Below are 26782 nucleotides of genomic sequence, written 5' to 3'. Positions count from 1 at the left end.
ACCTGTGACGTGCTCTACTCCTCCAGAAAATTGTTCATCTTGGCAAAACCGGTGACGTCACAACCGCGTCTCATCAATAACGACATGGGATTTACACACATTCGACATTCCCTCTCGAATCTGCGCGACTCCGCCGACAATTAAAGTTCTCCACTCAAAACTATTTCATAAAACGTGGACACAGTTGGGGTTGTCCGTTCAAAAGTTTTCTTTTTTTAAAGGCAGAATTTCATTTCAAACATTGGAATGAAATAAAATAAACAGGAAATTATGCGAATGCATTTTGAAATCCGCCATTAGAACATCTGGCATTTAACACAGCATATGGTCTTATCGCTGCCGGTGTGAAATTGGTAATCACCGAATAATTGCCTGAGGTTTTGCTCCAGTGCCTGGGCAACTTAAGGATGAACTTCACCATGAAAAGTGCATGATCTGTCCGAGTTGTCGACTTGAGGAGTAAAAAATCGTTTCAACACAATTCTATCAGTGGAGGTATTTATTTGTGCAAAAATGATGCACTTTTCATTCCCGATCCTGCAGCCAAATCCCGACCTTTTGTCCAACACATGATATTCCCAACTTGTTTTCCCAACTCCTGCCACACTCCTCTTCCATCTCCTCAATGCATCCCCACCAATCATCTGCATAAATAATTGCTCAATACTTCAAAGCCATCAGTGTTGCTGAAAAGCAGAAAAGCCATCATTGTCACCAGCACTCTACTATAGATCGTTTTCAGCACTCAACTGCACATTTCTCATATCCAGATTCATTTCACGCTTGTGACCAAGGCTGCAAATACAGCAGAAAATTCTAACGTTTGACCTTGTTTAATTTCTCATGAATCTATGCTTCTCTGTGAGCTTTGTGTAATTATATACAGTTGACTCTTATTGAGCCGAATGGATATGCAGCATGGGTGTACTGGCTGAATGTGAAGTGAAGTACGAGCAACTCGGTGGTGAAGATATCCTTTTTTGCATTTAATCAAACAACAGTACAAAGTATCATGTAGTGTATGTATATGTTTGTGTGTACAGTAAGGTGAAAAAGTAAGTACACCCCATGTAAAGTTTTGACTTTTTCAACATATTTCAGCATACAGCTATTTGATCTTCATTTCAACAATATTGATAGATAAAGGTGATATAATATAACAAATATCATGAAACATTTACATTTTGTAGTCCATTGTATAATTTAAATAAACATAAATGCACATTTCGCATGTGGAAAAAGTAAGTACACCCTTGGCTCTAATAGGTGGTATTGCCCCCTTTGGCAGAAACACCCTCAAGTAGGCGTTTCTTATAACTGTCTACCAGTCTCTGACATCGACTGGGACAAATTTTTGCCCACTCCTCCGTGCAGAATTCTTTCAGCTGTGCGATGTTTGAGGTGTTTCTTGCATGCACGACTCGTTTCAAATCCCCCCACAACATCTCGATGGGATTTAGATCCGGGCTTTGACTTGGCCATTCCAGAACCCTCCATTTCTTTCTTTTCAGCCATTCCTTGGTGGATTTATTGGTATGTTTAGGGTCATTGTCATGTTGCAAGGTCCACCTTCGGTTGAGCTTCAACTTTCCGACAGATGGCCTCACATTATCCTCAAGCACCCTCTGGTACAATGAAGAATTCATAGTGGATTCTATGATGGTGAGCTGCCCAAGCCCTGATGGAGCAAAGCTGCCCCAAACCATAATATTTCCACCACCATGCTTTAATAATAATAATAATAATTCATTTATTTTGTATAGCGCTTTTCCAGAAGCCCAAAGGCGCTTTGACAGAGTGGAAAACATAATGCATAACAATACATGAAAACAACAATTGCAAAAAGACACCAAGACAAAGATACCAACTTTACAGTTGGTATCAGGTTCTTGTGGTCAAATGCTGTCTTTTGGTTTTCGCCAAACACGTCTTCTGGTACTGTGGCCAAATAGCTCTACCTTTGACTCATCTGTCCAGAGCACATTATTCCAGAAGTGCTGGTCTTTGCCTCGGTGTTCATTGGCAAGCTTTAGTCTTGACCTGATGTTTTTTCTGGACAGCAAAGGTTTCCTCCTGGCACACCTCCCATGTAGATCAAATTTGTGCAGCCTCTTTCTAATGGTAGACTCGTGCACTTTGACATCAACAGTGGCAAGAGCTACCTGTAGGTCCCGTGATGACATTCTGGGGTTCTTAGAGACTTTCAGAATCTTGCGGTCTGCTCTCGGGCTGAACTTGCTGGGGCGGCATGGCCTGAACAAGTTGGCAGTTGTTTGGAATCTTCTCCACTTGTAGATGGTCTTCCCGACAGTCGAATGATTGATTTCTAATTGTTTGGAGATCTTTTTAAATCCCTTCCCAGACTCGTAGGCATCTATAACCTTCTTTCTGAAGGCCTCAGAGAGCTCTTTTCATCTAGGTGTGGTGACGCCGCACACTTCAACAACAAAGGGCAAACCAAACTAAATGTCTGAGGTTTAAATAAGGTCCAGGTTCCTCCAAGATCCTCTCTAACGATGTTCTAATCATTTGCACCTGAGCTGGTGCACCTGATTCTAATTTTAGGTATTTGAAGTAGTGATAAATGTAGGGGTGTATTTACTTTTTCCACATGCGAAATTTGCATTTATGTTTATTTAAATTATACAATGGACTACAAAATGTAAATGTTTCATGATATTTGGTATATTATATCACCTTTATCTATCAATATTGTTGAAATTAAGATCAAATAGCTGTATGTTGAAATATGTTGAAAAAGTCAAAACTTTACATGGGGTGTACTTACTTTTTCACGTGACTGTATATGTGGATGTACATGTATGGATGTGTATTTGCATACCGTATGTGTATACGTATGTATGTATGTATGTATGTATGTATGTGTGTATGTATGTATGTGTGTACATATATATATTTAACTAACCCTATGATAACTTTTTCTTCGATATATGCAGTGATTTCTTTTATAGAATCTGACACGGATGTTGATTCAGCTGCGGCTGAGGGATAAACCGATTAATCTGTACTTGTACATGACACGGGGGTTTTTTTTAACCCTATGACATGACGCTGACATCATGTGCATAAATTATACCAACACATCACCTCCAAACTAGGAGGCATCCATGTGGTACTCAAGTCTTTGCAGACTGAGATTAAAGCTCTATGGTCACAGACAAACAAAGGCAGCGATGTCGATCTAGATTTCACCCTCATTATGGCCTCATTAGGACAACATACTGCAAATTGTTTATTTGTGACCAATCTAAGTCGTTAATATACACAGGTTCAACCTCCTAACTTGACAAGGAACAAGGCACAGATTGAGTCTCAACCTGTGTATATTCATGTCATAGTGTTAGTGTGCTTCTTTAGTTAAATTTAATGTTCCTGACTGCAAACCTCCTCATTGTTGATAAGCAGGGCAGAGGCAATGTGTCAGCGTGGCAGGCTACACTTGTTGCTAACAGGTTGTGCAGCAATTTCTGAGGTGAAACTGTGGGTTGTGAGTGGTTTAACAGGTGCAGAAAAGATCATGATTTTGGATGGGGGATGATTGGAGATAGTGGTAAACAGTTGTCTTGAAAGGCCTGGCCCCAGTTGCCAGAAGCCCGGATAAGCTTATCCTGTGGATAAATCACATATCCGGTGAATTGCATTTATCCAAGTGAATTGAATTATAATTACATTTATCCAATAGCTTCAAGCAACCGGGCCTGGGAGAGAAGAATGAGATTAAAGAGAGTATGAAAGGTGGTTCCACAGGCAGGAAAAATAATAATAAGTCAGGAGACGACGATGGTTCATGAGCGAGCGGTATTCAATGACAAAGGACGGACTATCACCGAAACAGGCCCGGAAATGTCAAAACTAAGGTTACTGACCTTGAAATGAGATAGAAAATAATGTATAATCAGTTATGAGGTTAGTTCGCTACACAATACCAAAAATTCGAATGTGAAACGTGAAAAATGAAATGGAATATATATATATATATATATATATATATATATATATATATATATATATATATATATATATATACACATGAAAAATCGAGCTCCGTAGGGCTAGACACATGACAGTGGCCAAACCAAACATTGAAACCTGTCAGATTCCACCAAACCCCTCGGAGAAGATGTAGCTTGAACTTGATTACCCTCTAAAAAGACATCTTTTTTGGGCGTGGCTATGCCCACAATGGGCGCAATACGCCCACGCAAGGCAGGACACAACTAGATCATGATATCAACCTCCCACCCAAGTTTCATCAAGATCGGATGATATCATCGGGTAGTTATGCTGCGGACAGACAGACACACAGACACAGACAGACGCACACACATAACGAATATAGTGGTCACTTGATAACTCGTGAACCAAAAATTAGTGGAAGTGAGCAGTGGTTCTTGGTTTAGGCAGTTTCACCAGGAGGGGGTTGCTGCTGGACTGTAAATTTCTAGACTGTTGAAAGTTACCAAGAGCACAGTGAGCTCCATCATTAGGAAATGGAAAGAATATAGAACTACCTAGACTCTTCCTAGAGCTGGCCATCTGACCAAACTAAGCAACTGGGCAAGGACCTTGGTCAGTGAGGTGACCAATAACCCAACGACCACTGACAAAACTACAGAGTTCCTTGGCTGAGATGGGAGAACTGACCAGAAGGACCTCTGCAGCACTTCACAAATGTAGGCTTTATGTGAGTGGGCAGGCAGAAGCCATTCCTGAGAAAAGGCACATGACAGCATGCCTAGAGTTTGCCAAAAAGGCCGGTGAACGACTCAGAGCATGGGGCAAAAGATTCTGTAGTCTGATGACAAAAAATGAACTCTTTGGCCTGAATGCAAAACGCTACATCTGGCGGAAACAGAGCACAGATCACCCATCTAACACCATTCCTTCTGTGAAGCATGGTGGTGGCAGCATCATGCTGTGGGGATGCTTTTCAGTGGCAGGGGCTGGGAAACTTGTAAAGATAGAGGGAACAATGAATGGAGCCAAATACAGGCAAATCCTTAAGAACCTGCTTTAGAGTGCAAAATACCTTATACTGCAGTGACAAATTACGATCCAACAGGCCAGTGACCCCAACCATACAGCCAAAGCAACACTGGGGAATGGCTTCAGAATAAGAACGTGAAAGTCCTTGAGTGGCCCAGGCAAAACCCAGACTTTAATCCCATTGAGAATCTGTGGAAACTGGAAAGACTTGAAGATTGCTGTTCCACATGGAAGAATGGGAGAAACTCTCCAAATCCAGATGTGCAAAGGTGATGAATGTATTCGCTGCTAAAAAGAGCTTATACGTAGTACTGACTCAGGGGGTTGAATACTTATGTAAAGTAGATATTTGTCTTTCATTTTTATTATTTTGGTAAGATTTCTAAAATAAAATTCCACTCTGACATTATGGGGTGTTATGTGTAGATCAGTGACAAAAAGTTCAATGTAATCCATTTTAAATTCAGGCTGTGACAACAAAATGTGAAAAAGTCAAGGGGTGTGAATAATGTCTGAAGGCACTGTAGGAGACCAATCCTGATGTGTCAAAAAAAAGAAATAATAATAATAAAAAAAATTTAACCAGGAATAAGTGAAACACAAATGTAAAAGCAGGACACATGCTATGAACTGCAAATATGGAGGGTCCATGAATGTTGGGACCCCAAATGTCGAGGTTCGACTGCATGTACATACTACATATATATTTGTTACATTTGTGCAGGAGGGGAGGTTAGAGTTTACCTTAGGACAGACAGAACTGAAAAGAGTAGTATAGTCCATGTGCGAGTAGGTAGCCAATCTCGATGTAGTAAGTAGGGACACGTCAGCTTAAGGATCGTCTGTTTGAACGTGAACCATACTGTTATGGATTCGGCCCTAATAATGATTGTTATTGTTATCATTGTTGGTTCTAGATATTATGCTTATTGCGGCTTAAGGGAAAGGGTTATTGTGGTTAAAAGGTTTAAAAGCGCTCCTGGTAAAATGTGGCCGGAAATCGGATAGTGCACCGGAAGGGAGGGAGCGAGGAAGAAGAGGCATGAGGAGATCGTAAAAAGGACGTTTTTGTGAAAGCTCCGGACCGAGCGGTCGAGCGTACAGTGCGAGTGAACTTTGCGTCCTTGAAAGGAAGTTCGTGTGATAGGTGATATCGCCGGAGTGCTGTGGAGCCTGGGTAGTCGGGTATCTGCATTGAGGTTCCGGAGTATCCTTGCCTCAAAGCCCCGGCTCGAGTGAAAGCCGTCCGCCATTTCGCCACGTGCGCTACCTTCAGTGAAAAGGTTTTTGTCGCGTCGGCCGGGCATTATTCCCCGGTGGGTTGCCGGGGACAGCTGTGCCAGAACGAAGCTTTTGGGAGGATTACAAGGAGACTCGCTGATTGAACCGCAAACGTGTACATCGGAGCGCGTCTTTGGGAGGTTTCCATTCCACCGCTATTGCTGGGTGTTGGACCACGTGACCTCTGGGTTGCTTCGATCGTCCACGCCTCAATTAATTTTGATCGGACATTGATCCAACGATCGCTGGAGCGAATCGACTTCGCCTTGGAGGGGTACAGAGACATTGGGGGAGTGCCGTGAGTTTGGGTAAAGGACTAGATAAGGTGGTACCATCTTCAGATAGGGATTGTAGGGTGAATTGCTATTATTATTTGTGTCGTGATTCCGGTGTGATTTATAATATATTATTGTTTGTTCATAACCCTTGGTGTGGTTTCATTATTGATTTGATGGTTTCATTGAGGGTTTCATTATTGATTAATTTCAACCAAGGATAACATATCTTTCTGCCGGGGACCCTCTCGGGGTTCGGAGGTTTACCGAGACCAGGGGATAGGGGAGGACCCCGTAACAATACGGAGGATGGTGCTTGTAATAGATAGCAATCAAGTTCATTAAATAAGCGTACAAACCTCCTGTAACCATCCACTGGGTGAACTGGGTGGCAAGAGAAGTTGAAAAGCAGAGCAATACACATTGTGGTGGGGCTCTGCCATGCTAAGAAAGAGGCGGGCAGAGCTATGATCGTCTCATGAAGGTGTGGAGGGTTGTCAAGAGAGCATGGGGGAGGAGCTGAGTGGCGTGAGAGATCGTGGAGTTCTGAGGAGGAAGGGGGTGGAGCGTTGCCTGGGGAGAAGATTGAGGAGCCTGGAGCGCTCGGTTCAGTGCTCAGAGGAACAGGAAAAGTTCAGAGGGGAGATCTGAAGAGATTAGAGCACCCTGGGGGTTCCAGAGAAATTGAGAGGTCTGAGGAGGATTGGAACTAAAGTAGAGCGTTGTGCTCAGAGGAGAGCTTTGAAGGGGTCATCCTGTGCCTGTTTGTCTGCCTGCTGCATATTCATCACCTACCTTCTCTCCTGCTTCCCTGTCTCCCTGCTCACCACCATCTCTCCTTCAATGTCTCCACGACCACCAAAGATAAGTCACCCAGTTTTGTTCCTTTCCCCGTCTGATAGTGACTGGAGTGAGATCGTGACTTAGTTTTTTTATATGATTTATTTTACTCCATTGTAAATAGTTATTGAATGATTACTTGTTAAGTGTTTGACCATTTTCCCCTCCCTCAATCCTGTCGGTCTTTCTCCTGCGGTGTGTCTGAGAGCTTAAGTTAGGTAGACAAGAGCCTCCCATCCTTACGACACCCAGGGGCTCTTAGATCACATGTACAAACTTGTATAATATATAGAAGAGTACCTTATTTGTTCCATCTCCTCCCATTTTAACTACAACAAGAAAGAGCAATCAGAGTTGGCAGACCCTCACCAGAATGTTTTCAGTTTTTTTAAAGCTGTGTTAAAACAAATATGGCGGCCGAACCACGTGACCGATGACTATTATTTTTTTCTCCACCAATTTATCCCTAGATTATGCTCAGTAAATTGCATCTTGATCGGATAAAGTTTTGTACTTGTCGAATTACGACGTCATAATGGAGGCACCTATGACATCATTAACAGATGTTATTCCACATGGAGATTTCTTTACAATGAGCCATGTCTCAATTATTTCTATGCAGCGCTTTCGTAGATATAGGTGCAAAGGTTTTTGGTTTTTCCAAGATGGCGGCCGAACCACGTGACCTATGACGTCATAATTATTTAAAAAATTATATAGGTGGAGTTGCAGATATGGTGAAAATTTCCTGTCAATCGGACCAACGGTTGCAGAGAAAATCATATTTATTCTGTGCGGACAAACAGACAAACGGACTCAAATGCAACACCCTCTCCTCAGGCGAGGGTAATTATTGAATTCACCGAGTCGCTAGGCTCTCCACAACACAAATGGCAAAAGCCTGTGCAGCACATGGGCAAGAACCACTGGGCAGCCGTACAGATGAGCAGACGCCAGGCAAGACCAGCTCAACCATTAAGAGCAGAGAGACAGGGAGAGAGACAATGACGACCAGCCTGCTACACTAGTGTAGTACCCAGGCTTTTATTGTCCCCGGTCACACCGCGGAGCGAAAGGGGGACAATGGTTTTCCCCTCTGTCCGTGTGTCCGTCCGTGCGTGTGTGCGTGTGTGCGTGTGGGCGTGCGTGCGTAAGCGAAGGACCGAATTCTAATTTGGTGTGTGGGTGCAACCCACGTCAAAATCCAAGATGGCCACCGCCATGTATGTCTGATGCCATGTATATCCGAACCTTGCGAGCGGAATATCTTGAAAAATAAGCGAAGTACCAACGTCTAATCTGGTGTGTGGGTGTATCTAGGCATAAGGAAGAACGCTATTGAAAATTGGGTCGCCACGTCAAAATCCAAGATGGCCACCGCCATGTATGTCTGAACCTTGTGAGCGGAATATGTTGAAAAATAAGCGAAGTACCAACTTCTAATCCGGTGTGTGGGTGTATCTCGGCATAAGGAAGAACGCTATTGAAAATTGGGTCGCCACGTCAAAATCCAAGATGGCCACCACCATATATATGTCTGAACCTTGTGAGCGAAATATCTTGAAAAATAAATGAACTACTAACGTCTAGTCTGGTGTGTGGGTGTATCTACGCATCTATCTATAATTCCAGTAATCTCTGTGTGTTTGTTTGTACGTTTGTACGTTTGTTTGTCTGTGACCGCTGTTTCTCGACAACCACGGGTCCGATATACTTTAAACTTGCCAGGTATATTGCTGGGGACCCGAGGATGTGCCTTTTCAAGGTTTCATATTAATCGGACAATTACTTACCGAGCTATGTCCAAAAAACGATTCAACCAATCAGAGAGCAGCGAGCTATCGCGTGTGCCGAACGTGGCGGACACACTCTGCCTCGGATGGCACATTTGAGAGCGTATTCATTTATTTCACGTTTGCAAACTATGTTGGCGCTATGTTGGCGTTAAACTATGTTTTAAAACTAATAAAAACGAATTTGCGATTCATCGTAACTGCGATATACGACCTTCCTCCGGCAGCCAATCACCCATCAGCCAAAGACCTCACTTCCCGTAGCCAATCACGGAACACGTTGTTGCGTGTTTTTCCTTTTCATTTTTTTCATTGAATTGATTGATTCCTTGCGCTTAAATTGCAAACAGCCAAAATACGTTGGCGCTAATTGAATAATTGGGCATTATTAACACTAAATGGCGAATAATCGTAACTGCGACATGCGAACTTCCGGACAGTGAGGCCTTCACTTCCGGCCTTACGAAAGTGCCGACTTACTGTCTCGATTGTATCTTCCCACTGTCTTATTGTTATATCTATCTATTCTATCTATCTATTCTATTCTATTATCTGTTCTATTATCTATTATACAATGCCCCAATCGAGTCGTCGTTTACGAGAACGAAGGAACGAAGCTGCACGGCGTGCACGCGCAATGGAATCTGACGAAGAACGTGCTGCTCGCCTGACACGCGACGTTACGCGCGTGACAAGTCGTCGTGCAGAAGAAACGGATGAAGAACGGACTGCTCGCGTGGCAGACAACACTCGACGCATAACAAGTCGTCGTGCAGAAGAAACGGATGAAGAACGGACTGCTCGCGTGGCAGACAACACTCGACGCATAACAAGTCGTCGTGCAGAAGAAACGGATGAAGAACGGACTGCTCGCGTGGCAGACGACACTAGACGCATAACAAGTCGTCGTGCAGAAGAAACGGATGAAGAACGGACTGCTCGCGTGGCAGACGACACTCGACGCATAACAAGTCGTCGTGCAGAAGAAACGGATGAAGAACGGACTGCTCGCGTGGCAGACAACACTCGACGCATAACAAGTCGTCGTGCAGAAGAAACGGATGAAGAACGGACTGCTCGCGTGGCAGACGACACTCGACGCATAACAAGTCGTCGTGCAGAAGAAACGGATGAAGAACGGACTGCTCGCGTGGCAGACAACACTCGACGCATAACAAGTCGTCGTGCAGAAGAAACGGATGAAGAACGGACTGCTCGCGTGGCAGACAACACTCGACGCATAACAAGTCGTCGTGCAGAAGAAACGGATGAGGTACGGACTGCTCGCTTGGCAGACAACACTGGACGCGAGACAAGGCGTCGTGCAGAAGAAATCCCTCACCAGCGAGAAGACCGGCAAGTAAGGGATGCCCTGCGCCATCAGGCTGTACACCGTGTGAGACTAGAGCAGGCTCGCCATGACAATCGCAACCTTGCTCGATACGATGATACCGATTTCTTCCGAGAGGTACTTCATGGTGAGTACAGGCACGCGCTGAGCAGGACCTCAATATTTCAATGCACTAAATGCTCGCATTGTGCTGCTTTGGTGTGGAATGAGGAGAGAAGAGGATTTTGCTGCAACCACGGCAAGGTCGATCTTATGCATGATCCTACGAATCCAAAACCCGGTTCAATTCCATCACATCCTCCAGATGCTATTAAAAACCTTTTCCTTAACCAGGCCTTTGTGAAGCACGCGAAACAGTACAACAACGCGCTGGCAATGGCAAGTATCGGTGTCCGAGAGATACGTATGCCTGGCTTCAATCCTGGAGTGCGCATACAAGGTAAGGTTTACCATTACATTGGTGCTCCTCTTGCCGATCTGGGTTGTACCCCACGCTTTGCTCAGATCTACTTTCACGATCCAGCCCATGAGCTGGATTATCGTCGTGCCCACACCTCGAACAGTGGCCTGAATGAGCAGTTTTTGCTAAGAGCACAACAGGCCATTCATGAGTGCAACCCATACGTCCAGCAATTCAAATCAGCCATTGAGTATGTGGTTCATAATGATAGCGCCAATGAACTGAATATTGTGTTAACAGGTCGCACGCGGCGCCGAGACCTTCATCATGGTACCGTCAACCTTCCCTCCCCAGACAGCGATGTGGCTGTCATTGCTCCAGGGGCAATGACAACTGAGCAGTTTGGAAGGCTGGCAGTCGCTGTTCACCTCAGAGGAGGAGGTTTACAGACAATAGACGCCATGCATCCAGCGTATGACCCACTATCATACATACTTCTGCTACCCTGCGGCTCTCAGGGGTACCACACTGAGTTGGCAGGGACAACGCCAACAACTTTCTACCGCTACCATCTACAAGTACGTGATCCTACTCATCACTTCAATCTACTGCTTCGTGGTGGAAGGTTGACACAGCAGTACGTATGCGACATGATGGCAAAAATTGAGTCACACCGTCTCACTTGGATTCGCTGCAACCAGAAGTCAATTAAGGCAGAAAAGTATAAGATCATCGTTGATGCGTTGAACAGTGATGCTGAGGTGCTACCTGGACGCCTCACCATTCTGCCACCGTCTATTTATGGGTCGCCACGTTGGTATGCCAAAGAGTTTCAGGATGCAATGGCTTTAGTCCGAGTCAAGGGAAAGCCAGACTTTTTCCTAACATTCACCTGCAACCCAAAGTGGCCAGAAATTAAAGAATCGGTTTTTGAGGGTCAGCCACCCAATGCAAGACCTGATATCATCGCCCGGGTGTTTCATATGAAGGTGGAAGCACTCCTCGCAGACATCCTCAAGCATGACATCTTGGGGCATGTGGACGCTTACGTGATGGTGAAGGAAACGCAAAAGCGTCACCTTCCCCATATACACATGCTCCTGACCGTGGTACCTCGCGACAAGCCCAGAACACCAGCAGATGTCGATCGCGTGGTCTCTGCTGAGATTCCTGACAGACTCACAAATCCGGAACTACACCGTATTGTGACATCACACATGATTCACGGCCCATGTGGGGAATGGAACATCTTGAGCCCTTGCATGGCAGACCGGAAGTGCACAAAGGACTATCCCAAAGCCCTACGACAAACGACAAGCTTCTCTGATGACTCCTATCCCCTGTACAGAAGACGGGCAGAAGCTGCACCTGGTGATCCCATCATGAAGACAATACGAGGCGGTGCTAACGTATTAGTTAACAATGCATGGGTTGTGCCTTACAATCCATATATTGTCCTCAGGTACGATGCTCACATCAACCTTGAGATCGTCTGTGCTGTCACCTGTGTCAAGTACCTGTACAAATACCTTGAAAAGGGCCCGGACCAGTGCCTGGTCAGACTTGAGCCTCATGAGAGGATGCGAGAGGCATTACGACATGATGAAGTGGCACGCTACGAACTAGGGCGTTACATCACCGCATCTGAGGGATACTGGCGCATATACGATTTCCCCATTCAACGCAAGTACCCACCAGTCGAGATGCTGGCACTCCATCTACAGGATGAGCAGGTGATCACGTTCAATGACGAAGGTGCCGTACAGAACTTGGCAGAGTCAGGACCCCCTGCAACAACCCTCACCGCCTTTTTCGAAGCCATGAATCTCCATCCACACATGCGTCATGTTCTATATCCAGATGTATTCCAACACTTCACCTACTTGAGGAAAAGGTTTCAATTGCGGAAGAGAAGGCTGAGTTTCCAGGATAACCGTAAGGCTGATACGGTTGGGCGGCTCCCCATTATTCCCGTCAACTCACATACTGCCGAGTTGTACTATCTCCGCATGCTACTGTACCGCGTGCCTGGCCCCACATGCTTTCAGGATCTCCGTCGTGTTGGTGGTAGGGTCATGGAGACCTATCTGGCAGCCTGCATTGCATATGGCATCGTTGACAATGACCTGGAGGTGGATTCTGTTATGGAAGAGGCTGCAAATATTGCATTTGGCCCTGCAGTCCGCGAAGTATTTGCCAACATGCTCATATTCGTTCTCAGAGGCAACCACGTGCAGTTCTGGGAAAGGCACAAGTATGTGCTGTGCGAGGACTTCATGCGTGCAGCAGGTGTGAATGAACCAAATGGACGCATTGTGAGTGCAGTGCTCCAAGAGCTGAGGAACAAAGTTGAGTGCCACGGCTTTTCGCTCAGTAAGACCTTTGGCCTTCCTGAGCCTGAACCAGTTCATTTCCAGTCTCGCATTCCGCGCGTCATCGAGCACGAAACAGTGCACAATATAGGAGAACTTGAGGCTCACATCGCTCAAACAGAGTGCCTTCTTAATGACGAGCAGCGCGTTGTTGTCGATACAGTGATGCGGAGTGTGGAACACGGACATGGCTGCATGCTTGCAGTTGATGCAAGTGGTGGGACTGGGAAAACATTCACATTGTCTCATATACTCAACAAAGTGCGAGCAATGGGCAAAGTGGCTCTTGCAACTGCTGCAAGTGGTATTGCAGCTACGCTGCTGCCTAAAGGGGCCACCTTCCATAGTAGGACCAAGTGTCCTCTCATTCTCACTGATGAGTCCACTTGCAACATCAGTGAAAATGACACCACTGCAGCACTCATACGCATGACTAATCTAATGGTGGTGGATGAAGTTTCAATGATGGATCGTCGCGCATTGGAGGCAGCAGATCGAACATTCCAGTGGCTTCGGGGCTCAGAGGACCCATTTGGCGGCATCGCAATGGTTTTCAGTGGTGACTGGAGGCAGATCCTTACTGTTGTGCCACACGGTAGCCGTATTGACATAGTTGGAAGGTGCTTCAAGAGCTCATACCTGTGGAGAAAAGTGCAGATACTTCGTCTCAGAGTAAACATGAGGATCATGCAGGGTGCTGGAGAACAACAGGACGAATCTGAATTTGCAAAATTCCTGCTGGATCTGGGTGAAGGGAAGATTCCTGTCAATCCAGAAGAGGGTGAATTTGCTATTGAGCTCAGGGAACCGCTCATTCTTCCAGGTGAAAAACTTCAGGATATTGTCACTTGGGTGTACGAAGACTTGCATAACAACATTAGCAACCCCAAGTGGCTATGCGAGCATGTTATACTATGTCCGACCAATTCCGAAGTCGATCAGGTAAATGCCTACATGACGACCATATTTCCAGGGGAGGAACATGTTTGCTGTAGCGTCGATACAGCGGAATCTGAGGGTGATCATTTGTATCCGCCTGAGTTCCTGAACACCCTCTGTCCATCTGGTATGCCGCCACATCGAATCTCTCTCAAGGTGGGTATGGTAATCATGCTGCTGCGAAACTTCGACCAGCAAAGCGGGCACTGCAATGGCTCAAGGTACATCATACTTCAGATCCTTCCAAATCTGTTGGTTGCACAATCTGTGATGGGTGTCAATTCTGGACGCACATTGCTCATTCCACGCATAACCTTGAGTCCATCTGACAACATGTTCCCGTTCACTCTGCGGCGTCGGCAGTTTCCGGTACGACCCTGCTTTGCCATGACTGTGAATAAATCCCAAGGACAGTCGCTACACCATGTTGGGATCTTCTGCACACGAGACTTCTTCAGCCATGGTCAGTTCTACGTGGCGGCCAGTAGGGTTGGCAGATCCAGCAGCCTCCGCATTCTTGCCCTGGACGAGGAAACAAAGAAGAAGCGCCGTTTCCTCAGCAACGTTGTTTATGAAGAGGTGCTAACGAGATAACGGTGTGTACAATGTACATGTAGACAAGTTTTTATTATTATTTATTCTTTGAAGAAAAATTGTTTCGAAACGAATTCATCAAAAAAAGTGCACAACTTCTTTTGCCAGTCGTACACCATGTTAGGATCTCCTGGAGAAGTGCCGTTTCCTCAGCAATGTTGTTTATGAAGAGCTGCTAACGACATACAGGTGTGTACATGTGGACAATTCTTATTATTTATTTATTGATTGAAGACAAAATTGTTACGAAAAGATTTCATCAAAATAAGTGCACAACTTCTTTTGCCAGTTGTACACCATGTGAGGATCTCCTGGAGAAGTGCCGTTTCCTCAGCAATGTTGTTTATGAAGAGCTGCTAACGACATACAGGTGTGTACATGTGGACAATTCTTATTATTTATTTATTGCTTGAAGAAAAATTGTTACGAAAAGATATCAAAATAAGTGCACAACTTCTTTTGCCAGTTGTACACCATGTGAGGATCTCCTGGAGAAGTGCCGTTTCCTCAGCAATGTTGTTTATGAAGAGCTGCTAACGACATACAGGTGTGTACATGTGGACAATTCTTATTATTTATTTATTGATTGAAGAAAAATTGTTACGAAAAGATTTCATCAAAATACATGCACAACTTATTTTGGCAGTCGCTACACCATGTTGGGATCTTCTGCCCAAGAGACTTCTTCAGCCATTGCCAGTTCTACGTGGCGACCTGTAGGGTTGGCAGTTCCAGCAGCCTCCGCATTCTTGCCCAGGACGAGGAAACAAAGAAGAAGCCCGTACGTGGTGCCTTATGAAGTGGTGCTAACGACATAAAGGTGTGTACAATGTACATGTAGACAATTTTTATTATTCTTTGTTTGGGAGGGAGATGGGAGGGTGATGGGGCAGGGTGATGGGAGGGTGATGGCAGGGTGATGGGAGGGTGATGGCAGGGTGATGGGAGGGTGATGGCAGAGGGTGATGGCAGAGGGTGATGGGAGAGTGATGGGAGGGTGATGGGGGGGAGATGGGAGGGTGATGGGGCAGGGTGATGGGGCAGGGTGATGGCAGGGTGATGGGAGGGTGATGGCTGGGTGATGGGACGGTGATGGCAGAGGGTGATGGCAGAGGGTGATTGCAGAGAGTGATGGCAGAGGGTGATGGCAGAGGGTGATGGCAGAGGGTGATGGCAGAGGGTGGTGGCAGAGGGTGGTGGCAGAGGGTGGTGGGAGGGAGATGGCAGGGTGATGGGAGGGTGATGGGGGGGAGATGGGAGGGTGATGGGGCAGGGTGATGGGGCAGGGTGATGGCAGGGTGATGGCAGGGTGATGGGAGGGTGATGGCAGGGTGATGGAAGGGTGATGGCAGAGGGTGATGGCAGAGGGTGATGGCAGAGGGTGATGGCAGGGAATTAACATTAACGAATAAAATTTGTAATGTAATAATTTGTAATAATTTGTAGTAATATAATAATACTAACGAATTCTGCTCTGTTTCAATTCTGTTTCAATTTGCTGATATGCTTTGCAAACCTTTTTTTTTTTTAACTATTTTAAAACTAATACAATTCGAACATGGAATACATACTGACACTGCACTTTCAGGTCTCCTACAAATCCTACCCTGTCGCCTCACCGTGGCGTAGGAGTGGCAATGGTCAATGGCATCGAATGTCATGGCTAGCAAAGACAGGGAGGTACACTTGATTTAAATTTGGAAATTTTTTTTTTTTTTTTTTGTTGGCCACGGAACGGGCACCCACGTACGGGCACGTCCTAGTAAGGAATAACGCTATTGAAAATTGGGTCGCCACGTCAAAATCCAAGATGGCCACCGCCATGTATGTCTGAACCTTGTGAGCAGAATATCTTGAAAAATAAGCGAAGTACCAACTTCTAATCTGGTGTGTGGGTGTATCTAGGCATAAGGAAGAACGCTATTGAAAATTGGGTCGCCACGTCAAAATCCAAGATGGCCGCCACCAAATATATGTCTGGACCTTGTGAGCAAAATATCTTGAAAAATAAACGAACTACTAACGTCTGATCTGGTGTGTGGGTGTATCTACGCATAATGAAGAACGCTATTGAAAATTGGGTCGCCATGTCAAAATCCAAGATGGCCACCGCCATGTATGTCTGAACCTTGTGAGCGGAATATCTTGAAAAATAAGCGAAGTACCAACTTCTAATCTGGTGTGTGGGTGTATCTAGACATAGGGAAGAACGCTATTGAAAATTGGGTCGCCACGTCAAAATCCAAGATGGCCACCACCATTTATATGTCTGAACCTTGTGAGTGAAATATCTTGAAAAATAAACGAACTACTAACTTCGAATCTGGTGTGTGGGTGTATCTACGCATAAGGGAGAACGCTATTGAAAATTGGGTCGCCATGTTAAAATCCAAGATGGCCACCTTGCGTCTTCCACTTTGTCAACTCGCATCACTTCACCGACGGGGGACCTAGGCGTAACGCGTGTTGGTTCTGGGGAGGTGGGGCAGACCCCCATAGCACGTACAGATCAAGTGACGCAGGGATCGAGCAAGCATCATGTGCCTGCGCTGATTGGCCAGGCTATTTTTATTTTCGTGAGCGAGCTGTCAGTTGCCTATACACCACCCAAATAAAGGTATGCATCAGAAGAACGTGTTGCATGCCTGGATCATAATAGCCCATAGGATGGGTACTCTGCTAATATTATATATAAATAAATAACATTTCAAAAGTATTATTTCTATTCTCCCACGACTGTTTTTATTCCCACCTGACAAGTCATCATCAATCACACCAAAAGTAATACCAGTGGAGCCACGTTTCCACTTCTGTTCCATGCATCTTTGCAGGATGTTTGAAAATAAATCAAAAGCTTACAGTTACCTTTGCAAGCAGTATTATAAGCAGCCCCTGTCCTCATACATTGTACACCTGAACAATCTCCCTTCAAGCACTGTACTATTAAAATAGCTAACATTTTCATTAGTTCAAATACAAAGTACTGTGCATTTTCAGGCATGCATGCCGATACGGAGAGCCCCGCAGTTTTTGTGAAAGCTGAGTAATCAGACAACAGAATCCTCCCCCACCCAGAATCCCAAGGACTATTGATTTATTTACCTCGTAGAACCTTGCCGTGCACCCCACTAGTACAACCACCAGTTTTCATGTCATTCTGTGCAGCAGCTCGAGAGTGCATGCAAGTCAAACAACCACACAAACAGTGACATTATAGCATGATGAATTCCCTACTTCGATGCATCTGATGAGGATGGTCATGGGGACCGCAAGGCTAACCCCCGCTCCAGCAGGGAAAATGGCCTTAAAATGCCCGTTGTTGTTTGTTGTTTGATGACATCTGTAGTTTTCATCCGGAGAATTATCGCATTTCATTACCTCCAACATCGAGGGTGGTCGGAGATTATGTTTTCACAGGGTCTGTTTGTGTCTGTCTGTGAACAGGACATCTCAAAGAGTTGTGGACAGATTCGGACGAAATTTGGTGGAAATGTTGGGTGTGTGACAGGAGCGAAAATATTAGATTTTGGTGAAGATCCGGATCGGATCCGATAATTTTTTTGGTGATTCTTCACCATTGAGAGATTGGTCAAAAATGATATATTGCAGGATTCTCAATCCTGAGAATCTTGGTACCATGTTTGGGTTTTGACAAAGAAGAATCGATTCAATCTTGTTGCGGAATCGAATCCGGTGATTGGGCAAAAACCCATATATAGCACGATATCTCAAAAATTATGGACAGATTTGGATGAAAATTGGTGGACAGGTTGAGTGTGTGACAAGGACGAATGGATTCGATTCTGGTGAAGATCCAAAACGAGAATTGTATTTATTTTTTAAGTGATTCTTCACCATTGAGTGTTAGGGCCTAAAATGCTATACAGTACGATATCTCAAAACATTGTGGACGGATTATGACAAAACTTGGTGGATGGGTTTGTTAGGTGAAGAGAACAAGCAGATTAGATTTTGGTTCAGGTCTGAATCCAGATCCAGTCTACCAGTGGGATACAAGACAAACAGTTCAGCCTGGCGGAGGTATGTGCGCTATCGAGTGCCGTTCTAGTTATGACTCGTAACAGCTGACCACAACGGGAGTGGCACTACATGACATGCATTTACGTGGAGAATTTGCTTCCTCCTGCCACTCTGAAATGCTAGAACTTAAAAAAAAAAAAAATTTGTTAACAATTGTTTTTTAAATAATTGATTTCAATGTACCATAAATGCTGAGTGTCAAGCATGGAAGCAGCACATACCATCTTTACGTCTTTGGTACGACCTCCCAGACTCAGAGCAGACGGTATAACTAGTCTAATTACACTACCAAGTCTGTTAAAAAAAACAAAACAATCATCATAAAAAATTGTTATACATGTCTCAACAGCGTAGGAGGTCACAATAATGTAACGTTTGGATTTCTTTTTCTTTGCTGAATGAGCCCAAAAGGCAAACTGGAAACCTTTCCTATATTTTGGCGAGTCGAGTAGCAACCACGTCATCCACCCACCACAGAGATTCCCAGTCAGATCCCACACCCAACATCGTGTTACTGTGCGATTTAAGTCTCTGCGCTGAGCGAGTGACACACCAAAGCAAACATGGGGCAGATCAGATCGTATCGTTTGGCTGAGCAGTGAGCAACCAATGTCCGCTTGATGCTAGACCTGTAGCAGTGCAAGACCGCAGCCAATCTCTATCTCACCACAATTCAAGTCACCCACAAGTTGTTGTGTACAAACTCTAGGGTGTAGAAAGTTAATGACAGTGTAATAACAAGAGCAATCAGAGATTGCAGAATCAGAGATTATAGGACATGTTTTTAGCGGATTTTGAGGCCGTGTTAAAACAAATATGGCGGCCGAACCAAGTGACCAATGACATTTTTTTTTTTTCTGCACCAATTTATCCCTAGATGACGCTCAATAAATTTCATCATGATCAGATGAAGTTTTGTACTTGTCGAATTATGACGTCATAATGGAGGCACCTATGACGACATCATCATTAACATATTTTATTCCCCATGGAGAGTTCTTTACAATGAGCCATGTCTCAATTTTTTGTATGCAGCGCTTTCGGAGATATGCAAAGTTTTTCGGTGTTTCCAAGATAGCACCTGTCTGATGTCACCTGACCGATGACATCATAATGATCATTTTAAAATTCTTCAGGTTGGAGTTGCGCCGATGATGAAAATTTCCTGTGAATCGGACCAACGGTTGCAGAGAAAATCATTTATAATCTGTGAGGACAAACAGACAAACCTACAAACAACGGACTCAACTGCAATACCCTCTCCTCTGGTGAGGGTAACAAGACCGATGGCGTAACAGCGTAGCCGGGCTTAGATCTGCTGAGTGGAGGATCTGCTGTGCCCCTGTCATGTGACCAGATCCTCAGCTCCCCTCCCCCCACCCCTCCTCAACTATACAATCTTCAATAACTTCAACACCTAATTCCCTCACCCGACACAGTAAATACAAGACACCATATACAGAGACCCAATTACTTCTCTCAGTTGCTAACTACACTTCACACAGTCACCACAAGACACTGTCTTCTCATTCTACACAAAACCACGATCACGAACCCAGTACCACGCCTGGTACATTCTTCAGTCGGCATTGCTAAACAATCCTCTCCGACATGCCACTTTGCTCATTAGAGCTTTGCATCACAGCAACGAGTCATTCTGTTCTGCTGGCATGGAAAACATCAAGAGCAGGTGCGAACCAACGAGCACAAACGTTACTCCACAATGTGTGTCCGTTTCGTCATTGGAAAAACTAGGGCATGCCCGTACTATATATATATCTAAAATTATATCCCCCCCCCCTCTATTTACATGAAATGGTTTGGTCCAAAGATGAACTTGTACAACCTCCAATCACTTTGTGATCGACCTTTCGAAAAACGATCGCTAAAGATCTTGTACTGGGTGACCACATCCCAAAAATGGCCTACAAAGCTAGATGCCAAATGAGGATTCCCTATCAAGTCAAATCCTCTCTCTATAATTCCCAATTACTATACAACGACGACCACCACTCCTTTTGCATCTTCAGATGCATGGGGCTGCCAAAGCAGTTTCCGGGGCTCGTGGACCCAATTTTGGATGGGTCACCACTTCGATGCAGGGTAATCAAATGGCGCATTCTTCCCAGCAAGCTGGTACTCGTTTTGCTGACTTAGGAAGGATGACAGGCTGAGTCAACTGACCTGGTGTTAATCAATGGCATGACAGGAGCTCAAACTCAAGACCCTAGGATTTTAAGCCAGCCACCTTAACCTTTAAGCCCATACCAGGCTTCAATTACAATACAGTACACAATAATTATGGAAGCAATGCCATGAGGTACATGTAGAGGAAAAGCCTCTGGCTATCATCGTATTCCAAAATGCATTGGTACATGTCCTGCTACTTGTTCAGTGGCATCAGTCTTCTTTCACCTCTTCACAGATGTTGAGAATGGATACTGTAGAAATATGTATATGTACACGAGGTGCTTAAATTATTTCCTGACAATAGATTTCAAGGCGATGGGCAATAATAATCATTGAAACACGTGATTTGAGTATATTTTGGCACAGGAATTATCACAGATTGTTTAAAACGCGTAGTCCTTTCTGGTCTTTCCGTGCTTTGCTAGATGGGGGAGGGGGGGTGGAGGGGGGGTGGAGGGGGGGGGGACTAGCGTCAGAGAGGAGAAGGGAGAGAAAGTAGTAGGGCAGGAGTGGTGGATAGGAAGGTATAGGGTGGGTGGGTGGGGGGGGGGGGGGGGGGGGAAGAGAGAAAGGAATAGATTGGGAGGGGAGGAGAGAAAGGGCTGGGGAGGAGAGAAAGGACTGGGGCGGGAGAGAAAGGAATAGAGTGGGAGAGGAGGAGAGAAAGGACTGGGGCGGGAGAGAAAGGAATAGAGTGGGAGGGGAGAAGAGAAAGGACTGGGGTGGGGGGGTGGGAGGGTGGGTGGGAAAAGGACTGGGGTGGGAGGGTGGGTGGGAAAAGGACTGGGGTGGGAGGGTGGGTGGGAAAAGGACTGGGGTGGGAGGGTGGGTGGGAAAAGGACTGGGGTGGGAGGGTGGGTGGGAAAAGGACTGGGGTGGGAGGGTGGGTGGGAAAAGGACTGGGGTGGGAGGGTGGGTGGGAAAAGGACTGGGGTGGGAGGGTGGGTGGGAAAAGGACTGGGGTGGGAGGGTGGGTGGGAAAAGGACTGGGGTGGGAGGGTGGGTGGGAGAAAGGACTGGGGGGGGGGAGGGTGGGTGGGAGAAAGGACTGGGGGGGAGGGTGGGTGGGAGAAAGGACTGGGGTGGGGAGGGTGGGTGGGAGAAAGGACTGGGGGGGAGGGTGGGTGGGAGAAAGGACTGGGGTGGGAGGGTGGGTGGGAGAAAGGACTGCGGTGGGAGAAAGGACTGCGGTGGGAGAAAGGACTGCGGTGGGAGAAAGGACTGCGGTGGGAGAAAGGACTGCGGTGGGAGAAAGGACTGCGGTGGGAGAAAGGACTGCGGTGGGAGAAAGGACTGCGGTGGGAGAAAGGACTGCGGTGGGAGAAAGGACTGCGGTGGGAGAAAGGACTGCGGTGGGAGAAAGGACTGCGGTGGGAGAAAGGACTGCGGTGGGAGAAAGGACTGCGGTGGGAGAAAGGACTGCGGTGGGAGAAAGGACTGCGGTGGGAGAAAGGACTGCGGTGGGAGAAAGGACTGCGGTGGGAGAAAGGACTGCGGTGGGAGAAAGGACTGCGGTGGGAGAAAGGACTGCGGTGGGAGAAAGGACTGCGGTGGGAGAAAGGACTGCGGTGGGAGAAAGGACTGCGGTGGGAGAAAGGACTGCGGTGGGAGAAAGGACTGCGGTGGGAGAAAGGACTGCGGTGGGAGAAAGGACTGCGGTGGGAGAAAGGACTGCGGTGGGAGAAAGGACTGCGGTGGGAGAAAGGACTGCGGTGGGAGAAAGGACTGCGGTGGGAGAAAGGACTGCGGTGGGAGAAAGGACTGCGGTGGGAGAAAGGACTGCGGTGGGAGAAAGGACTGCGGTGGGAGAAAGGACTGGGGTGGGAGAAAGGACTGGGGTGGGAGAAAGGACTGGGGTGGGAGAAAGGACTGGGGTGGGGGAAAGGACTGGGGTGGGGGAAAGGACTGGGGTGGGGGAAAGGACTGGGGTGGGAGAAAGGACTGGGGTGGGAGAAAGGACTGCGGTGGGAGAAAGGACTGCGGTGGGAGAAAGGACTGCGGTGGGAGAAAGGACTGAGGTGGGAGAAAGGACTGCGGTGGGAGAAAGGACTGCGGTGGGAGAAAGGACTGAGGTGGGAGAAAGGACTGCGGTGGGAGAAAGGACTGCGGTGGGAGAAAGGACTGCGGTGGGAGAAAGGACTGCGGTGGGAGAAAGGACTGCGGTGGGAGAAAGGACTGCGGTGGGAGAAAGGACTGCGGTGGGAGAAAGGACTGCGGTGGGAGAAAGGACTGGGGTGGGAGAAAGGACTGGGGTGGGAGAAAGGACTGGGGTGGGAGAAAGGACTGGGGTGGGAGAAAGGACTGGGGTGGGAGAAAGGACTGGGGTGGGAGAAAGGGCTGGGGTGGGAGAAAGGGCTGGGGTGGGAGAAAGGGCTGGGGTGGGAGAAAGGGCTGGGGTGGGAGAAAGGGCTGGGGTGGGAGAAAGGGCTGGGGTGGGAGAAAGGGCTGGGGTGGGAGAAAGGGCTGGGGTGGGAGAAAGGGCTGGGGTGGGAGAAAGGGCTGGGGTGGGAGAAAGGGCTGGGGTGGGAGAAAGGGCTGGGGTGGGAGAAAGGGCTGGGGTGGGAGAAAGGGCTGGGGTGGGAGAAAGGGCTGGGGTGGGAGAAAGGGCTGGGGTGGGAGAAAGGGCTGGGGTGGGAGAAAGGGCTGGGGTGGAGGTGGGCGTTGAAAGACCATTTCTCGAATTCAAACAGCTCGCCCATCCCTTGTGTTAACTTCCCGCTTGCTAAGAAAACAAAGTTTTCCCAAATGTGTCACGTGTCCGAAAACGCCGCAGTGTATCCGAGTTACAAGCCTTCCAAATCCAAGTCAGGGCTTCACAGAACAGTCCCATTACTAATACTACTACTACTACTACTACTACTACTACTACTACTACTACTACTACTACCTATTACTACTACCTCTTACTACTGTTACTACTACTAGTACTACTACTACTACGAGGAACGCCTAGCTTATCTGGCTACCACAAACCTGCCACCCCCAAAACGGCCCACAAACGCCACAGGCAAGCCCGACCTTTGCCCTGACCTTGCCATCACCGAGTCGACCCCAGCAGGCCGACCCCAGCCACACAGATGTCAACCAGTCAGCTCCATATCCGCATCGCCTCCAGTCCCGCTGGCGCTCACTTACCAGCAGTGAGAGAAGAGGAGGAGCTCGTAACGTCAGCGCAGGATAACGCAAAATAACAAAAATAAAACTCGTTCTCACTTCGCAGCACCAACACAAACGTAAAACAACGTCACCATCACTGGACCGAACGCACAGCTTCAGGTTCTATTTCCCAACTGAGCTACACACAGCCGCAGAAAAGCTGTAAAGCAATCAAGGAACCTCCGCACCGTCTGGCGCAGGGCTGTCCGCGCCTCCACTAGCTCTCGCGAGAAAGCAACCAAATCTCGCGAGATCACGTTGTCTCACGACCATCGCTAGAACAATGACGTCATGTATTTTCAAATGACGCACACGTCCTCACGTCCTGCTTCCCCACTGAGAAAAGCTCAACTGAACGAAGAAATCCCAGCGTGAAGTAAATAACTACATATCCGTGATAGTTTCCCTTTAAAAACGCAGTTTTTCAAACGATGAAATTTTTTTGAAATATCAAACAAACCACCATCACCATCCAAAGGGAAGACCTTTTTCTTTTTAACGGATCTAAAAACGTCCATTTCACAGATGCAGATGTAAAAACAACCATCGTGCCTGTTGTTGAAATTGGAAGTTCAGGATCGATTTGGGATCTTCGGATTGGGTAAAGCGGTCTACTTCGGAGAAACAGACGATCTTCGTCGTGCGAAGTCCTTTCTTGGCACACCACACCTGAGCACCCAGGTTTCTCCAGGACTCACACGATGGTCCACCATCAACCCCCCATCAATCTGGTGTAACTGAAACTTCTGAACCTGTTCTAGTTGTTAGCTCTTACACGAGCCTCGACTTAACATCCCCAAAAAAATTATATGCTGAATTATGCAAAAATAAATTCAATTATAATTTATTTTTAAAATAATTAAATAATAATAATAATTTCAAAAATTTCAAAATTGAATAATTGAAAATTAAATAATAATTTATTTGAATAATTTCAAAAATAATAATTTATGCAAAAAGAATTTCAATGATCATTGCTCACCTCATCTCATTTCTTCCTCTTTTTCCCCACATATGGAACCAACATCCACATCCTCTTCAATCTCACTCTTCCCTCCAGGTCTTCAAGGCAGCTGTTCACCACCATCTCAGATTGTCCCCAATCCAAAACCATGATCTTTTCTACCCTCGTTAACCTACCTCCCCCTCCTTCCAATATCCCTCCTGAGAGTCTCCTTCTGTATCCATCTTGTCCACCCCACATATCCTCTCCTGCCCCTCATTCCTCCCCACTCCCATTGTTTACCAAGTCTACATCTATCTTGGCCTTCAACTCTACTGTTGGTGTTTCCCTGTCTACTGTTCCTTTTTGTCCTGTGATATGAACTGATCCGTTCAATGTACGAGCTCTTCCATGGGCCTCGACAATGTATAGAAAACAAACAAACATATTGTTACGGTTTTTAGAACCTTCACATGTAAATTTCGTAGTAAATTCCCATATAAATGACCCCTGTGTACATGTCCCCTTAATTGGCTGTTAATTAAAGATTGCACCTTAGTTAGTCCATGTACAACACGTAGGACACTCAGGACCTCTCTATAGTTATGTCATTATTATGTGTTCCAGGTAAGGCTGTGTTTCCAATAGTTGACTCTACGTTGCATCAATCAAATAAGATAGGTCCCTTTCAGTTCCCCAATCATCTCTTCAAAGTGCCAGTAACAGTTGGGCTGTTTTCGTTGGCGTTCGTCGCCGTTGCATTGGGCTGTTTTCTTCACCCCAAACTCCATTACGCACGAGGCCAAGAACGGAGAGAAGGGGGAAGGAGCCGCCAGAGCACGGGCGTGCACCATCTCGTCATCAAAGGTGGAGCCAGAGAGCCCTTGCCGACCAACCAGCGCCGAGGTGAGCCAACCGGTAGGCATGTCATCGGAGTTGGCGGCTTGATCGCACCACGCGCAATATAAGCCGCGAGCGCAAGCCTTTTTGTGGCAGATGAGTGAGGGAGCACGACCCGAGAAGTTGAGAGAGGAGGGAGAGAGGATCGACCATTCATTTTCTTGGCACGAACAACCAGCGGCGAGTGAGAGTCGGCACGCTCGTGGGCGATACCAACCAGCATTGACGACCGGGTTTTCGCCACTGAACCGGAGCGTGGACGCTCAAGCGGGACCTCGACGTCGTGCCGCGATCCCCGGACCTCCCTGCCACCCATTCCGTGGACCGTCTGCCCTTCTCATCCCTCCAGCCATTCCTGCCTGCAATTCCCTATTCGTGTGAGTCTGTCTGTATTGTCCTGTGGGTTTAAGTAAGACTGTTTAAGGATTTGCGCTGTGTCTTCTTCTTCTTCTGTATATTGCTTTCGTTCCTTCTCTTTCTTTGGTTTTGTATAGTAATTAATAAATACCTGTTCCTCCTTATTCTTTGGTTTCTTTCTCGTCCGATCGCTTTAGTGATTTCCCCATTGAGTACCTGTGGCGCGCTTTCAGCCGAACCGCTTACAATCGGGTTTAGTCTTTTGTTAACGGCCCGCGTCGCAGCTCGCTTTGCTCGGCGCAATCCATCTATTATGCTGCGGCCCGGGCGGGAGTATTTCCTC

General features: G+C 46.6%; 1 protein-coding gene across 1 annotated transcript in view; it reads right to left on the bottom strand.

Moving 5' to 3' along the window:
* Nucleotides 1–24165, bottom strand: part of LOC144889086 (ubiquitin carboxyl-terminal hydrolase 53-like) — a gene marked incomplete at its 3' end in the record, with an annotated part of 156213 nt that extends 132048 nt beyond the window's left edge. Inside the window, exon 1 of the mRNA XM_078768946.1 lies at nucleotides 24102–24165. The remainder of the gene's footprint in view (nucleotides 1–24101) is intronic.
* Between the last annotated feature and the right edge of the window lie 2617 nt (nucleotides 24166–26782).

Source organism: Myxine glutinosa, unplaced genomic scaffold (genome assembly GCF_964187855.1).
Source record: "Myxine glutinosa unplaced genomic scaffold, kmMyxGlut1.1 SCAFFOLD_735, whole genome shotgun sequence".
Taxonomy (NCBI): Eukaryota; Metazoa; Chordata; class Myxini; order Myxiniformes; family Myxinidae; genus Myxine; species Myxine glutinosa.
Note: the sequence above shows the minus strand (reverse complement) of the source record. Positions and strands in the feature narration are given on the sequence as shown.